This window comes from Cupressus sempervirens, chromosome 8, assembly GCF_028749045.1.
Source record: "Cupressus sempervirens isolate cs-2001-9-10 chromosome 8, ASM2874904v1, whole genome shotgun sequence".
In the NCBI taxonomy this organism is placed as follows: domain Eukaryota; kingdom Viridiplantae; phylum Streptophyta; class Pinopsida; order Cupressales; family Cupressaceae; genus Cupressus; species Cupressus sempervirens.
In genome coordinates, this window is record NC_143125.1 from 40,591,607 (window position 1) to 40,609,871 (window position 18,265).

Consider the following 18,265-nt stretch of genomic DNA (forward strand, 5'->3'; position numbering starts at 1 on the left):
GGATCATGCATGTGGGGTGACTTGAATTTTTCCATATGGAGATGCTTGTTGCTTCTTCTAGCACTTTGCTTACCCTTCCTAGTGTTTAAATCTGACTCTATAAGGCTAATTTTAACATCAGGGTTAATTTGACATTTGGAGCAGGGGTTCTCTTAAACTTCCTATGGCTAGAGCCAAGGCCTTATCAACTCATGGTGGATGAGGTAGAAGGTTCCCCCCCCTTGTGTTTCCTCCTAGCCTTAAAAATACAATCCTCTAGAGAATGCAATAATAAAAATGGGAAGGGGATGTGGTCCAGATTCTTGAAATGATTTAGGATGGGAAAATGGTAGTAATAAAGTACCTGAAAATGGTCCTTCGACATGATGTGATGTACTGCATGACAGCTTAGAAAATGTTGTTCCAGGGCTTATGAAGGGCTTCAAAAGTTATAGATGAAGATAACATGAATTTGGAAGTCAATAAGAAAGTTATGGATGAAGATAATGTGGATTTGGAAGTCAATAAGATTAAGAGGTTGATTTTAGATAATGGGATAATATTGAGTGGTAGGTAACTACTAGGTAGAGTTGGCTTTTCTCACACATCTTTGAATTCAATTAACATAGATACATTAGGAAAAAAGAATGGAAATCTGAGTTAGAGATAGGTAACACTTTCCACATGCTTATGAATTTAGATTGTGATCCATGTGAGAAAAAATTGATGTTTAAGAAAGGGTTAAGAAAAAAAGAAGGGGATAAAAAATGATAATATATATTTGAATAGATAAGTATAATTAATTATTTATTTAATACTATAATTCATAAATCAACTATTGAATTTGTCAATATCTATTTAAATGATAGATCAATGTTAGATCTAAAACCCTAATTTGAGTTTGTGGAAGTATTAGCTAATCAAATATGTTCCTATCAGTTCTCCAATTGTCTTCTCATGAGGAAGCATATTAAAGGGTAAAACTAACTAGAACTTTGGCATGCATTATAAAGATACATCCGCTAGACCCAAATCTTGTGTTATTCAATGCCTACAATTTCCTTATGATCTTAAACACACTCCTCATAAACCTTCTAAATCTCCTTATGATCACCATCACTGTCAGGAATCTAAGAGTCATCCTATTGATTATCATAAGGAGATTCAAAAGTTTTGCAAGAAGTGTGTTGCTAAATTCAAAGAGATTGCGGAGGGTGTGAAAAAGTATAAGTGCAAGATGCAATGATAAGGTATCTTAGTGATAATTTTTTTCCTGAGAAAGAGAAGATGGAGTTTTCTTGGAAAAAAAATTTTGCCAACTAAAGAACTAATTGGGCAATCTTTTATTACCTAGGATTTTAACAAAATCAGATTAGGGTTTTAGATCTATGACCTACATTGGTTTACCATTTCTTTCTAGATGTACACTACCTCTGATTCATCTAGCAAAACTGGCACTTGTGTGTCCCTCACTCTCTTTTACCACCACCTCCACTTCTTCTTCTTAGATCCCTCACTTTATTTTTCTACTCCTTTTTGGATCCTTCATTTTCCTTTGGCATTTTCTTATCTCCTAATCATTTATCCTTACCGTTGCACCAGTGGCCATTGGTTTCTTTCCTCCTACCTTGGAAGCCATTTCCTCACAATGTAGAGCTTTTAAATGCAACACAACATATTCAAAAAAGGATAAATGGAGTTAGGTATATATAGAGAATAGTCTATACTCACATTGGTCAATTGCATGTGCCATGGATTACCAAGATAGACACATACCTATACCTTAATTTATAGTCCCTCTTAATAGTGGTGTAATATTTTTTTCTTTAAATTAAATAGTTCAAAAGTAATGTAGGTCTTTTAGCTTTTTAATCATTAAAAAAAATATCATAATAAAAAAGTGTTTATAAGATACAGTTTAGCATACTTTTTCTTTTTTCATACATATATTTATTGAATTTGAAATCTTTTTCTAAACTCTAGAAAATATAACCACAAGTATAAATTTACCAAATAATTCTACAAAAATAATTAATATAAGTATAAATCATAAAAAAATAAAAATTTAAAAAGATTATACCAAACATGATGATCTTGAAGAATGTTTTTGAAGTAACTGATAGTAGCCAAAATGTTGGGGGTTTTTGTAATGAGCCTAGCTCAAAAATGATCACAAATTGCCTTATTTATTACTTGTAAAAAATAGTTCTACAATTACTATGCAAGCTCCTCAATGAAATATTAGACTTTCTTTCACCTTTTAACGCATTTAGATAAACAACCAAGACAATATGATGCATCTACAACCAAGACATCCTTACAAGATCTGAATACAAAACTATTATTTGTAACAATCTATTGATTCTCCTCATCCAATACAATGCTAATATCAAACCCAAGACTCTTGTATTATATATATGAATGAATGTTTAATCTGATAAGACCTCCACCTATAGTAGTAGAATATAAGATGCATAAATGAACAAGGGAAACCTGGTTGTGTTGCAACCTTCTTAAAGTATTCAATTCTTTAGAATGAGGTTGCTGAATAGCTCCAAAATGATGTGCCCAAAATGATGCCCTAATGACAAGTAATGATACGTTCCTACAACAGGGGATTGTAGCAAACACCCAACTTATTCTTCCTCTTTACACCTGGCCCTTGGCCACAAATTTGGTACAATGAAGTGATTGAAATATCATGTCCAATCTACAATAATTCAGGTGATGTCTCACACCCTCAAAATTGCTATCATTGGGAGTTTTTTTTCCCAAAAACAAATTGATTATCTGTAGGCCCTTGGCTCCACAAATACACATGCAAATGTTAATATCAAATCCAAATGCCTTTCCATGAGGCGCTCTCCTCTATTTATTTTATTGCTGCCCCCCTTCTAGAAGAATCATAAGTATTATCTGATTGCACTATTCTAGAAGATTCCTTCTTTCCAACAATAATTAGCTGTGCTTCTTGATGATTCTCTTTTTATAATATTAAATTAATTAAATATAAAGTCATCTTTTAATTTTTAAATTATTTAATGACTTTATAAGAAATTAATTTAATTATTTCCACTTAGCCTTCAAAGGACGAAAGGCTAAGAACTCTGTTGAGAGGCTAAAAAGATGGGGACATTACAGTCCGCCCCTCTAGAAATTGCTTGTCCCCAAGAATTCTCAACTCTAGATGTTGCAGAATCCCTTCACTCTCCCATGTAGCATCCTCTATAGGTAGGTCCTTCCATTTAACCAAATATTCTCTAATGACACAGCTTCTCAACTACTTCTCTCTAAAATCTAGTATAGCCTCTAGTATCAAAATCAACTTACCATCATCATCTAAGGGTGGTAGAACTGTAAAAGGAGCCACATGATGTCCCAATGCCTTCTTAAGGCATGATACATGGAAAATATTGTGCACTTTCCTATCTGCCAAAAAATCTAGCTTGTAAGCCACTTCACCCACATGCCTAATGACCTAGAAGGGTCCATAGTAGCGTGGCTTGAGCTTCTCTACACCACTCTTCTTGAGAGTAGACTATCTGTAGGGTTGTAACATCAAATACACAATGTCTCCAACCTCAAAAGAGCATTCCACTCTCTTCTGATCCACATACTATTTTTGCTGGTTTTGTACATTTTAGATGTTTTCACGAAGATCCCTCATGATATCATGATGTCTCTAGCACTAGGCACTCTACTATCACTTATCATCAAATCAAGAAGGCTAAGAGCCTCATAACCATACAAGGCCATGAATGGTGTCATCCAAATAGAAATATGGTAAGTGGTGTTGTAGTAGTGTTCACAAAGGTATATCCACTTCACCCATCATTTTTTCTACCTAGCAATATAATTTATGAGGTACCCTTCCACCCATTTATTGACTATCTTTGTTTGTCCATCTGTCTAAGGGTGGTAACTAGTACTCAAAGAAAGCTTAGTCCCACACAATCTAAAAAGCTCCTTCTAAAAATTTCTTATAAATTGACTGTCTCAGTCAATAACAATGTTTCATGGTAATCCATGCAATCTAAACACCTCATGAAAAAATAGTTCAACAACCTGTGTGGCTGAATATGAAATAGTGACCGGGAAAAAATGTGCAAGCTTGGTCAAGTGATCAACCACCACATAAATGCAATCCTTGCCTTGCACTTTTGGCAATCCTGTGATGAATTCCATAGATATACATTCCCACTTCCTATTTGAAATTGGAAGTGGCTGTAATAAACTAGCAGGATATGTATAGTCTTGTTTGTTCTGCTGACATACAGCACACTCCCTCACATATCATAGAACATTAGATTTTAGTCCCTTCCAAGTGAACCTCTCCTAAAATTGTCGATAAGTTTTGAAATACCCAGGATGGCCTACCAATGGTGAATCATGAAATGACCTCAATACTATATTCTTTACTTCTGATCTTGGAGTGAAGAAAATCCTCCCCTTGTAGATGATAAGATCATTTACAACCATGTACCTATCATCCTGTAGTGACCCATCAATAATACTTGAAGCCCAAGAATCCTTAGCATATTCTGGCATAGTCAAATGACTCCAATCCTTTGAAACCTCAGCCATAAAGCTCAAATGTTGTCGGCGAGACAAGGCATCAATGACTATATTCTATGAACCTTTGACAAAATAAATGTCAAAATCATAACATTGCAACTTGCTTACCCACTTTTGTTGACGGTCATTAAGATCCCACTACCCAAGGAAATGTCTAAAGCTACTATGGTCTGTTTTAACAACAAACTCATTGCCCACTAAGTACTATCTAAATTTGGCCAATGCATGCATAATGGCCAACATTTCCTTGTCATATATACTATAGCTCCTCTTAGGGCTCTCAACCTCCTGCTCTCATATGCAATTGGATGTTTCTCTTGCATAAGGATAGCTCCAATCCCCTCACCTGAAGCATCACACTACAACTCAAAGGGTTTAGTGAAATCAAAAAATGCAAGCACTAGGCAAGTAGTCATAATTCATTTGAACATCTCAAAGCATTCATGTACCTCATGAGTCCAAACAATAGCCCCTTTCTTAGTCAAATATATAAGTGGTGCTACATGGCGAGAATACCCATTGACAAATCTATGATAGAATCCACATAAACCCAAAAATTCTCTAAGTTGTGTCAGATTCGTCGAAGTAGGCCACTCAACAATTGCCTTGACCTTATCTAGATCCATCCGAACTCATTTTGCACTAATGATATGACCTAAATACAATAATCTTGTCATGCCGAAGTCACATTTAGATTCCTTGGCATATAGAGATTTGTTACCAAGAATACCCAAAACTATGTCAAGATGTGCAAGATGCTCTTCCCATGTTTGGCTATAAACCAAGATATTATCAAAGAAGACCAATACAAATCACCTCAACTCTGAATGAAATACCCTATTCATAATAGACTGGAATGTAGCAAGGGCATTAGTTATTCCAAATGACATAACCACAAACTCAAAATATCCATAGTGGCAACAAAAAGCTATGTTCTCAATATCTTCTTCCCTCACACGAATTTGGTGGTAACCCAATCTTAGATCAATTTTCGAGAAGTACTTGGCACCATGCAATTCATCAATCAATTCATCAATCTTTGGAATGGGGTATCAGTTCTTGATTTTTCTCTTGTTAAGCATTCTATAATCAATACACGTCCTTAGAGTACCATCCTTCTTTCTAACCAATACTACTGATGAAGAAAAAGGTGACTTACTTGGTCTAATATGTCCCATAGCTAGCAACTCCTTGATAGTTTTTTCTATCTCATCTTTGAGCCACTTAGGGTGCCTATAGGGAGTGACTATCACGGGCTTAGCACCCTCCTCCAATTTGATGATGTGTTCTATCCCTCTATCTAGAGGTCTACTGGGTGGAATCTTGGTAAAGACCTTATCATGCTTGTTCCTTAACTCTTGTATATCAAGATGATAAATAGGCTTTTTTTGCTCTTCATGTGTTGGCTTCAAAACACAACTTGTTGCCCACTCAACCATGTCATTATGTAAGAGATGTTCCATTTTCCTGAGAGAAATAGTTTTGCAACTAGCATCTATGAGTGCCTTCAACACATGAGTTTTTCTATCAATCTCAAATCTTATTTCCATCTCATGGAGGTTGAGGGTGAATATTCCTATGTCATGTAACCATGTCATTCCCAAAACCATATATGTGTCTCCCATGTTTACCACATAAAAATCTTCTTTGAACTCATAATTATTCAAGCACATAGGAAATTTTGAAATCATTTTGTCACACCTAAGAGTGAAACCATGAGAAACCTTAACTTAAATTCATTCAAACTTCTCAGTGTGTATACCATGCCTCTCAAGAAGCCTAGTATCAATGAAATTGTGTGTTGCACCTGTATCAAGAAGAGTAATAATCTTGCCTCTCAATAAGCCTAGTAGCAAGAACCCCTCGCATCCTAAAAGACCCTTTTTGCTAAATACATGTGAGATGAGCCTCTTTAAGCTTCATTTCTTCCTCTAATTTTTCACCATGTTCTAAATTTTCTAATTCTAAACCATTAATTTCAGATTGCTGGTCTGAATCAGAATCTTCAATTAGTGCCCACATTGCACAATTTGACTTCCCCTTAGGTTTCATAGGGTAGTCATGGTTAATATCAAATGGTCCCTGACAATAGAAGCATAGTTTTCTCTTCCTAAAATCATTAAGAGTCTCATGGTCAAGCGAAAAAGTAGACTTATCTTTAGCTTTGTCCTCCTTCTTAGGAAATGTCTTGTTTTCATGACTAAAAAATGTTCCCTGTAATGTAAACTTGCTAGTAGGGGGAGAAAACTCCATGCTTTGTGCTTTCTTCATTGCTTCCTATAGTGAGGGAGGATCAAATGATTACAACCAACCTTTCAATGGCTCCGTCAATCCTTCCATGAATAAGACCACCAATCTTATTTCACTGATGTTAGGAACTATGATCGATAACTGTTGGAAGTCATTCACATAAGCATCAAGGGAACCGTGTTGGTTTAGTTGTGCCAATTCACGAAAACTCACCTCAAGATCTTTGACATCAAACCTTTCAATCAACCTATTGGTAAACTCCTCATATGTAGTGATAAGGTTGTGTCCAAGTGTGACTAACCCATGATACCACCACTCATGAGAAGCTCCTTCAAGATGTAATGTGACATATCTTATGGCATCCTCTTTAGGCATTGGTCTCAAAGAAAGATAATTATCAAGCTTTTGAACCCAAGACCTAGCTGTGCATTTGTTACTTCCATCATAGTAAGGCATGGAAATCTTACCAAATGTTTATTGATAGTCATTTCTTGGAGCATAGTGATCATTCCTTCCTCCTCTCCTATTCCTTTTCTTCATGAATTGATCATATGTCCATATTTTTCTAATATTAGGAGGGAGAGTGGTATACTCCGAGTAGGCTTGTCTAGATTCATCTCCTAAAGAAACAACTGGAGCAGCATGTGGTTGTTCTTCTCTTGGTGTAAAGGTGGGAAAAAGAGGCCTAGAGGTTGATCCTCTAGTGTCTTCCAAGTGATGTATAGACCTTTCCTCATTATCACCACTATGTTTTGGTTTTGGGTAGCTGTGTTATGATTTTGAGTGACTTGCTGATCCAATTTTGTTAACCTATAACCCCTCTCAATGCATTTCATGTCAACATATGTTCCTAGGGGCCCTAGGGCCCATAGGGATGTTTTTGTTTGGTTGGAATGTGTGAGAGTAGTCATAGATAAACCTATGATACCTATCAATCATTTCATGACAACAAATGTCCCTAGGGGCCCTAGGTCCCCTAGGGAAAATTTTGGTTGTTTCCAATGAATCGAAAGGGTTCATAGGTTAACCTATGACCCCTCTCAACATATTTCATGATAACATATGTCCTTACAAGCCTTAGGACACCTAGAGATGCATTCAGTTAGTTCAAATGCATCAATGACAACGTATGTGCCTAGTGGCCCTAGGTCACCTTTGTATCCATTTGGTTGGTTTGAATGCTTCGAAAGGGGTCATAGGTTATCGCACTACCCCTCTCGATGCATTTTAAAACAACTTATGTGCCTGGGGTTCCTAGGACCCATAGGTACCCATTTTTTGGGTTCAAATGCATTGACCTATGACCCCTCTTGACACATTTAATGACAACAAATATACCTAGGGGCCCTAGGGCCCCTAGGGATACATTTGGTTGGTTTAAATGCATGGAGAGGGGTCATAGGTTAACATATGACCCCTCTCAATGTATTTAATGACAAAAAATGTCACTAGGGCCCCTAGGAACACATTTGGTTGGTTTGAATGTGTCAAGAAGCATCATAGGTTAAAATATGACCCCTCTCAATGCATTTCATGACAACATATGTTTCTAGTACCCGTAGGACCCCTAGGGAAGCGTTTATTTGGTTTGAATATGTTGAGAGCAGTCATAGGTTAACTTATGACCCCTATCAATGCATTTCATAGCAAAATATGTCCGTAGGGGCCCTAGGCCCCCTACAGACACATTTTGTTGGCTCAAATGCATTGAGAGGGGTCAAAGATTAACCCATGACCCCTCTCGACACATTTCATGACAATGTATGTCCCTAGGGGTCCTAAGACCCCTAGGGATAGATTTGGTTGTTTCCAATGTATCGAGAGGGGTCATATGTTAACCTCTGACCCCTCTCGATGCATTTCATGACAACATATGTCCCTATGGTTCTAGGGCTCCTATTGACTAATTTTATTGGTTCTAATGTATCGAAAGGGGTCATAGCTTAATCTATGATCCCTCTCGATAAATTTCATGACAACATATGTCTTTAGGAGCCATAAGACCCATAGGGACCAATTTGGTTGGTTCCAATGCATCAAGAGGGGTTATAGTTTAACTTATGACCCCTCTTGATGCATTTCATAGAAACAAATATCCCTAGGGTCCCTCATTTGTTTAATTTGAATGTGTCAACCTATGACCCCTCTTGATGCATTTCATGACAACATATGTCCCTAGGGTTGCAACGGCCCATAGGGATGCATTTGGTTAGTTTGAATGCATCGAAAGGGGTAATGTGTTAATCTATGACCCCTCTCAACACATTTAATGACAAAATATGTCCCTAGGGTAGGGCCACTAGGGACCAATTTAGTTGTTCCAAATGTGTTCAAAGGGGTCATTTGTTAACCTATGACACCTCTCAATGCATTCAAACCAACCAAATGTGTCCTTAGGGTTCTTAAGGCCCTTAGGGACATATGTTGTGATGAAATGCATTTAACTTGTGGCCCCTTTTAACATGGTCCCTATGTGCTCTATGATCCCTAGGGATGCATTTGTTTGGTTCAAATACATTGAGAGGGGTCATATCTTAAGATATGATATGTCTTGATGTATTTCATTACAACATATTTGCCTAGGGGCCCTAGGACCCCTAGGGATATATTTGGTTGGTTAAAATGAGTCAAGAACTATCATAGACCAACCTATGACCCTTCTCAACACATTTTTTGAAAACGTACATCCCTAGGGGCCCTAGGACCCCTAAGGATGAATTTGTTTGGTTTGAATGTAACCTATGACCCCTCTCAACACATTTCATGACAACATATGTACCCACTTGGTTGGTTTGAACATGTCAAGAGTGGTCATATGTAACCTATGACCCCTCCTGACTCATTTCATGACAACAAATAGACACATTTGGTTGATTTGAATGTGTCAAGAGGGGTCATAGGTTAACATGTGACCCCTCTTGATGTATTTCATGACAACATATATCCCTAGTGGCCCTAAGACCCCTAGGGAGTGCATTTGGTTGGTTTGAATGTGTTGTGAGGTGTCATAGGTCAACCTATAACCCATCTCGATGCATTTCATGACAATGTATATCCCTAGGACCCCTATGGATGCATTTGGTTGGTTCAAATGTATTGAAAGAGGTCATAGATTAAGCTATGACCCCTCTTGATGCATTTCATGACAACGTATGTCCCTAGTCGCCCTAGGTCCCATAGGGACCCATTGAGAATGCATACAAAGGGGTCACTTAGAGCCCTAGGGACATATTATGTCATGAATTACATTAAGAGGGGTCATAGGTTAACCTATGAACACTTTTGATGCATTTTATGACATTATTATATTTAATAATAATAATATATTACTAGATTATATAACAATAATAATCATATATATTACTATATTATATTTAGTTATAATAATAATTATATATAACTATATTATATTTAATAATAATAATCATAATAATAATACATATTACTATATATAATAATAATATAATATTACTATATAATAATTATTATAATCATAGATTATAATAATAGTTAATAATAATAATCATAATCATATGTAATAATAATAATGCCCACACTTCCCACATTTTTGTTCGCTACTGATATGGGTGACTTCCCTCATAAATTTTCAATGTGTGTGGTTTCCCTCCAAATTTTTGGCAATTGGAAAGTTTGGACTTTTCAGGTACTCGATTTCATATTGGGTATCCAGTCTAAATCAGATACTCGATTAGGCTTGGTATTTACCAAACTTATTTGGTCAACTCAAAAAAAGTGTTTGAGAAGGGTTTCACTGACACTTAGACTGCAAGTAGCCATTTGCCAATATTATTTTCATCAAAATTCAATGAAAAGAAAAAGGGTTTTTTTATAACACTCTCAAGATTCCACCGATATAATTATTGTCAAATTATGAGTTAATTTTCAATGAAGATGACTGCTAACTACTGATTGACATACTGATTAAAAAATAGGTATAACTTTCAAACGATATAATATTTTTGAAATCCAAAAGTTGTGTCACATTCTATGCTTTGCCTAGTATTAAAAAAAAAAAAAATTGGTAAAGTTTTCAATTAGTTAAGATGGTCAGACATATGATTTTTTTAATTCTGAAAAAGTTATAGTAGAAAATTCATATTTATTTATTTATTTAGAATAAAAATTCTCAAACACATGCGCCACATCTAGGCATGAGTCTACTTTTTATATCTATAATTATATTAAAAAATATTATTATTTGATTTTTATTAAGGTGGTCAAACATACACCTACTTTTAATTTTCACCCTAAAATTTTTGCAGTACTACATTAAAATCCAAACTTTTGACCGATCAAATATTTTTCTCTCCAGATAAGGCCTAGTAGTTTAGAAACTACATTCAATTTATTATAGTTTATTTTCTTACAACTTCTTAATATAAAGTCCAGAACCACTTTAAAATTGTGTCAAGTTGACATAACCTTGATTTGTTGGTTTTTCACTACCACTTAAGGCCATAGTTTGGTTGACCATGATCTTGTACATACTCGTATATATTTAAGGGTTATCTTTAATCATTCTTTTACAAATGAACTATCTCACTTTGTTTTTACACTTACATGATCAAACTATTAAACATTGTAATAGGTCTATATATTTTCATTTTTTTGAATTGTGTTGTGTCCCAAATATGTTACCATAAGAATTTCATAAGAAGCCAATTCTAGCTTCAACAATGAACCTTCTCCACATAGGCCCAAAATCATCACTAAAAAGAAAGAGTTGACATGATACAGAAGATTTGAGATAATAGAGTACATGTTTGGATTCAAGGCATATGTGAAATGAGGCATAGAGATCTATAGAGTTTGACAAAAATCTTTTGTGTGGCATTCTTCAAATGGGCATCAAAGCTTACCAAGAAAGAATGCAGCACCCATGACTATGTCTCAAGAGACATAATTAATTAGATAGAAAGAGAAAATAGATATAGTGAAAACCAATAGAATAAACCATTATTTGGCAAGAAAACATCTCAAGAAACGAAGCCCCCTCCTTCTGCATTTATAAGTAATGTTCTTGTAAGACATGCACACATTTTTCAACATGTCATTACTATTTTCTTCATTTTGATATCTAGACGGTTTACAAATACCATCATTTTATGTATTGGTGGAATTGACTATGTGGCACCATCCTCATGACTAGTTAATGAGAATCAAGACCTATTTCTACAAAGAGACAATTATGATATTTGTAGATATATTGTATACCACAATTAACATTTATTACTAGTCCAAATTTTAATAGATAGAGTCTCTATGTAGAGATACTTGTGAAAAATAGCTTCACAACTCAAAAATTTGTTCATAAATAGTTAATGACAAGTTACTAGGCACCTAAAGTAGGCGAGTGAGAGGCAGTGGGTGTTGAGTGGGCTCAACATGCTAAGGATTTGAGTGAAGGTTTACTCGGCAGTAGTGGATGTCAATTCAACTTGGCAAAAATGGGACCCAAGTAAATGTGAACAAAAAAGGGATGTGGAACTTGGTAGATTCAATACAAGGCCAATACTATGACCGATTGAGATTAGTTGATGAAGAGACTGCATGGGCTCAGTAGCACTCTATTGTGACTTAGTAGGAATGCTAACTGAGTGAGCACAATGAGGGCTCAGTTAACATGTGAAACCAAATGAGTTAATAATAAATATGCTATCTAGTTTACTACACCATTTAAACAATAGAGATGATAACATAGAATATGCAACTCTAAACTTCTCAAATACTAAGAACCATGCATAATGAATAGAAAGGAGAAAACAAAGAGCCAAAACAACTAGATCGACTAATATGCCTTCGTGCTTACTTTCTATTCATAAACTAAGGGTAAAAGCACAAACTTGTGTCACTTTTTATAAAGAAACAAGATATCAAAATGTGACAGTTCAACATTAATGACAAAAAAAAAATGTTATTTGTGTTTAAAATATGAAGATGATGTAAACTGATGAAATGTGTAGAATTTGATGAATTTGATGCCTATAATTTTTATTATTTTTTAGAGTAAGAATTTATTCATTTTATTTTATTTTGAAGTCCCTTTTTTAACTATAAAAAATATAGGGTGTAGTTCTCATCAAACAAGTATATGCAAATCATCTTTTTTTGTTCTGATTTTAAAATATCTTATAGAGGACATGTATAGCTAGTGAACAAAAAATGAAATAATTATTTTTTATGTATATTTTCTTTGTTATAAGTACTCAAGTTGCACCTTATTAGAATCCAATAGTTTTTTCCTCTATTCAAAACTCCCCAATCAAATCTATACCTTATTGAAAAAAAATTACATATTTGTCAAGAGGATTCTCTCCTCTAGAGATAAATATAATTTTTTAATTTTTTGATATGATTTACTATTTTTTTCCTTTTTGAGGGAGCATCTTTTGAAATGTTAAAATATCGACTTTATAATATTATGATATTATAACATATTAAAACTAATCAAAGAACTCAAAAATTTATATAATGATGATATTGAATCTGAAATCTATAAAAGGATATTTTTAGTTTTTGAAAAAAAAAAAGAGTTTTGATAGAGAAATGAGATTTCATGAAAACAATTTTTGGTATCATAAATGGTGACACAGATCTATGTTTTTGCCCCTAATTCAACTAAATATAGATTTAGGAGCATAGGTCTTTAGCCAAAAAAGAAAAACATTAACCTACAACTTCTACTTGAAATATAAACTTGCAGCACTATTATACTACTTCATAGGACAAACAAAACAAACTTACAAAATGACAAGGAGATTCAACTCATGTGGTTGCATACTTTTTAAATGAATCTTCCTTCTATCCTCTAAAGACTACACTAATTATTTCTTTATTGTCTGCTCCAATCTATCGATCTTCCTATCTATCTTCGAATTAAAGAGGCTTCATTCTTTTTGTCTTGTCTCAAAATATTTTCCCTCTCTTTTGGATTTTTAAACTCACCTACCAACTTAACTATCCTGATAGGGTGGTGGGAATGTGGCTACAAGGAACACTAACCATTTTCAAATTTCTAGCACTTCCCCTTTGTCCCATTCCATATGAACAAGGATCACTCTTATTCCAAATCAACTACACCAAGACTTCTTCTTAGGTGCACAAAAGTTGCTATGCCCAAAGGCTTAGTGACAATGTCAACTAGTTGCTACTCATACTTAAAAGGTTCCATTTTGATGTCTCCATTCTCCACCAACTATCTGATTAAGTGATATTTGATTTCTATGTAATCACCTCTCCCATGGAAGACTAGATTCTTTGACAATGCAATTGAAGAATGTTGCCACGCAAGATTGTAGTTACATCATCTTGCCCTTTATTCAAATCTATCAAGATTCTACTTAACTAAATAGCTTGACATGTTGCTAGATTTATCAAGATGTATTTAGCCTTTGTTGTAGATTGAGAAATAATGGGTTGCTTCTTGAATAGTCATGAAACTATACTTGAAGCCATATGAAACATATAACTGGAAGTGCTCTTCCTATCATCTAGGATTCCAACCCAATCATTGTTAGTGTAACCAACCAATTTGAAATTATTATCTAGAGTATACAAAATCCCAAATCCCTTGGTACCATTCACATACCTTAGGATTCTCTTTCCCACTTGCCTATTGGAATTATGATATATTTTTCATTAGTCACAACACTTATTCGATTCTGAATGCTTACCAAGCTCATCACCTAGTCTATAGTTCACACCGAGCATTCAACGGTTACCTTATAAATTCCACAAGTAAACCGTTGATACCAAGAATTCTTTTGGAAACCGAGCATATGGGCAGTTCAATAGTGTTCTCCAAGCAGTTAGTGGTTACTGAGCAGAACAGTGTTCTCCAAGTAGTCAGTGCTCACTGAGTCATCAAAAGAACTTAGTGTTTACCGAGTGATCAAGGTAAACAAAGAACTTAGTGTTTACCGAGTGATCAAGGTAAACAAATAACTTAGTGCTTACCAAGTGCCTAGGGTAAATGAAGGAATCAGTATTTACCAAGTAAAGAAGGATATCAATGGATACAATTTTTACCGAGTGACAAAGTATTCACTGAGTTACCAATAGTTACCGAGTTCCAAGCTACTTAGAATGATTAGTATGGACCGTGCCTCTACTCTTACTGAGTGCATGACAATGTAGTGTATTGTAGTGGATGCTGAGTGTCAGAAGGTCACCGAGTCAGTTTGTGGAACCCGAGTTTTCTACCATCTGGCCGACTCAATAATATTTGTTTACTTGTATTTAGCTGACCTTGCCAATGTAAATATTGGATTGGTATATATCATGTGAAATGATGAGATGTTAAGTAGTTGTTGATGATGTGAAGCAATAATTTGAGAAGAAGGAAAGCGAATCACTAGTAGAACAGAGGAATACAGCAAGGTCAATATTGATGCAAAAAATATATATTTGTCACATCAGGTGATCAGAGCACAAGGATCTTATCAGCAATCAATTGCAATCAGATTCACTACTTCATCCTAACAGGTGAATCAATTTTCTAAATCCTTTAACTAGGTAGACTTAATAGTCTTTTGTAAATATCCTAATAGAGTGCATACTTCATTGTATGTTTGTAAATCCTTTAACAAGGTGGATCTAGCAATCCTATTTGCTCCTAACAGGGCAGATCATCAAAAGTGATCATTGTAAGCCTTAACTGGCCAACTTTATACTGCAATAGTGAAGTTTTGCGGGTATCATCCCCACCCCAGTTTTACTTTCTAATTGGAAGGTTTTTGGGTCACCAAATCCGTGTGTTCATGTGTTAGAGATATTTATCTTTTCATGCATACAGTAGATTAGATGGATGAATGGTAAAATATTATTATGCAAAAATTGAATTAAAGTTTTAGAGTTACTGATTCACCCCTCCCCTCTCAGTAACCTTGTTAGTCTTGATTATTTCCAACAATTGGTATCAGAGCTTTGTGGTTAATAGGACAAAAGTTTAATAGCTTGAGCAAAGATCAAGGACAATGGAGATATTCAAACTTGACAAATCTATTAAGAATGAAAAACTAGATCTGGAAATGGCCATGACTCAATTCAATGAAGCAAAGGAGCATCTTTCTCAATCCTTGAAAAGAAGGAAGGAACTTGCAAGAAAAATGAATGATTATCAGTATATTGAAGAAAGGATTGAAGACCTTTTACCATCATGCAATTCAAATGAAGCTAATGAAGCAATCAAGGAACTCCTAGCAAAGAATGGTTCTCTACAGGAAGAAATAAGAAAACTCAAAAGAGAACAAGAAGTCCAATCCATCAGGTTATGTGAAGTTTTGGAACAGAGAAATAAGGCAAATGAAGACTTAGAGGTAAGAAATAATCTATCCCTTCAGCATGAAGATCTTATAGGACAACTATCTAATGCAAATGAAGAAATTATGATTCTAAGATCTGAGAATGAAAGTTTGAGAAATGATTTAATCACTGAAAGACAAATCAATGCAAGTTTGCAAAGTGATATGAGATCTGAAAGACAAAACAATGAAAGTTTTAAAAATGACTTAAATGTTGAAAAAAAAGTCAATGAAAGGATGATAAAATCTCAAGCAGATATGGATCAATTGAATTTGCAAAATGAGCAGAATCTTCATAGACAAAAAGGCAAAGCAGGCCTTGGATACAATGAAGAAGGTGAATCTTCCAAACAGGGTACCCAAAAGCATCAAAAACCTACTTGCAATCACTGTGGAAAGTTAGGTCATACATCTAACAGATGTTGGAGCAATGGTAAAAGAAAATTCAATGGTAAATGCTACAATTGCAATCAACATGGTCACAAAGAAAATGAATGCAAAGTGAAACCAAAGTTTGAGGGAAAATGTAACAAATGCAAGAAACAAGGTCACAAGGCATCTGAATGTAGATCTAAATCATTCAATCCAGCAGAATAATTTGTCAATGCATTATTTGGTTGGGACTACAATACTTGGTGCAAATGTCACTATTGTGGAGAATATGGACACATTGGAATAAACTATGGAAGGCATCACCTAAGGAAGAAAGATACTACTATAAGATGTTATACATGTATCAAACTTGGTCATATATCCAAAAATTGCATGAATATAGGAAGAATTGAAGATGAAAAGAAAGCCAGAGCTGACAACATTCGAAAGCAGATGAGACAACAGTGGATTCCAAAATCTACTGAGCCAGAAAATTCAAATAATGGCTATGTCACTCAAGAAGTGGTTGACTCCACCATTTCTAATTAGACTCATCAAGAAGGACCAGGGATTGCATCTTCAAGAAAAATCCTAAGCAGTTCCAGAATGTAGAAGTGCAAATGACAAATCAGTATTGTTCATTGTGACGCAATTTACCGAGCAAGGTTGGTTTCAGACTTAACCGAGCCAGGTTGGTAATATGAAAGGTTTTTTGTTTGTATACCGAGTTGCAAGGTTTATCGAGTAAGTCAGTGACTCTCTAACAAACCCTAGGTCATCTCAACTACCTTCGTACTCAAGCATTAATGGCAGATTTTTTATCAAAAGGGCAGAAATTGATCTCATTTTTTCACCGCGAATTCAGAATATATAGAGCAAAGAGTTTCCAAGAGTGCGAAAGAGAGTTCAAGCAATTTGAAGTGATTTTCCAGAAAAGAATTTGTTTAGTAAAATCATTCACTTACCAAGCAGAAATGGCATCCGCAAGCACCAGCAACAGCAAGGCAAAAAGAGGCTCCGAAATGCTTGTGAAGGGAGTAGAATGGAAACCACCCAACTTCAAGCTCGTTCCCGCCATAGTTGAATCGCTCGACCCTCATGGAGCTCAATCAAAAATTCCACCAAAGGTACTTCTTATAAATGACATTCATACTCATTTATAATGCACTATTCAAGAGATAGGGACACTAGATATGGATAATGCCCTAGCCGAGTTGTGTGTGGATGGAACCCTCAAACCCAAATTCAAACATCTGAAAACCAAAGGTCTGACCCATATCCCTCATCTACCAAGGAACTTCCAAATGAAATGATAAGATACATTTTAAGCCGTGTGCATAATGGTCAGTTGTGGTTAGAGCAACCCATCTTGATAACGAAGAAAATGATTCATAAGATCACGGGTTTGCCAATGTTAAGTAAATCAAAAACCACCAAAACCCTAAGTCGAGATGAACTCCAAAAGTTAACCCTAGCTGAATGGGATGGTAGAGGATTAAAACCTAACAATGTATCTGATGTAGAGTTGAGATTCATACTCTATTTAATTGCATATAAAATGTATAGTTCCAGCAGATTGAACAACGTGCCCTGCGAGGCTATAGATTTAGCCTACAAGGTTGTAAAGAAAAACATGGAGTTTGACCTAGCAGATGTGCTGCTTAAACAATTTAATAAAAACATGGACAGTATAAGGACCTCAAAAACCAACTCTTGTAAATTTGCTTCTTTGTTGGTTTGTTTATTTTTCTATGTATAGAAAATTT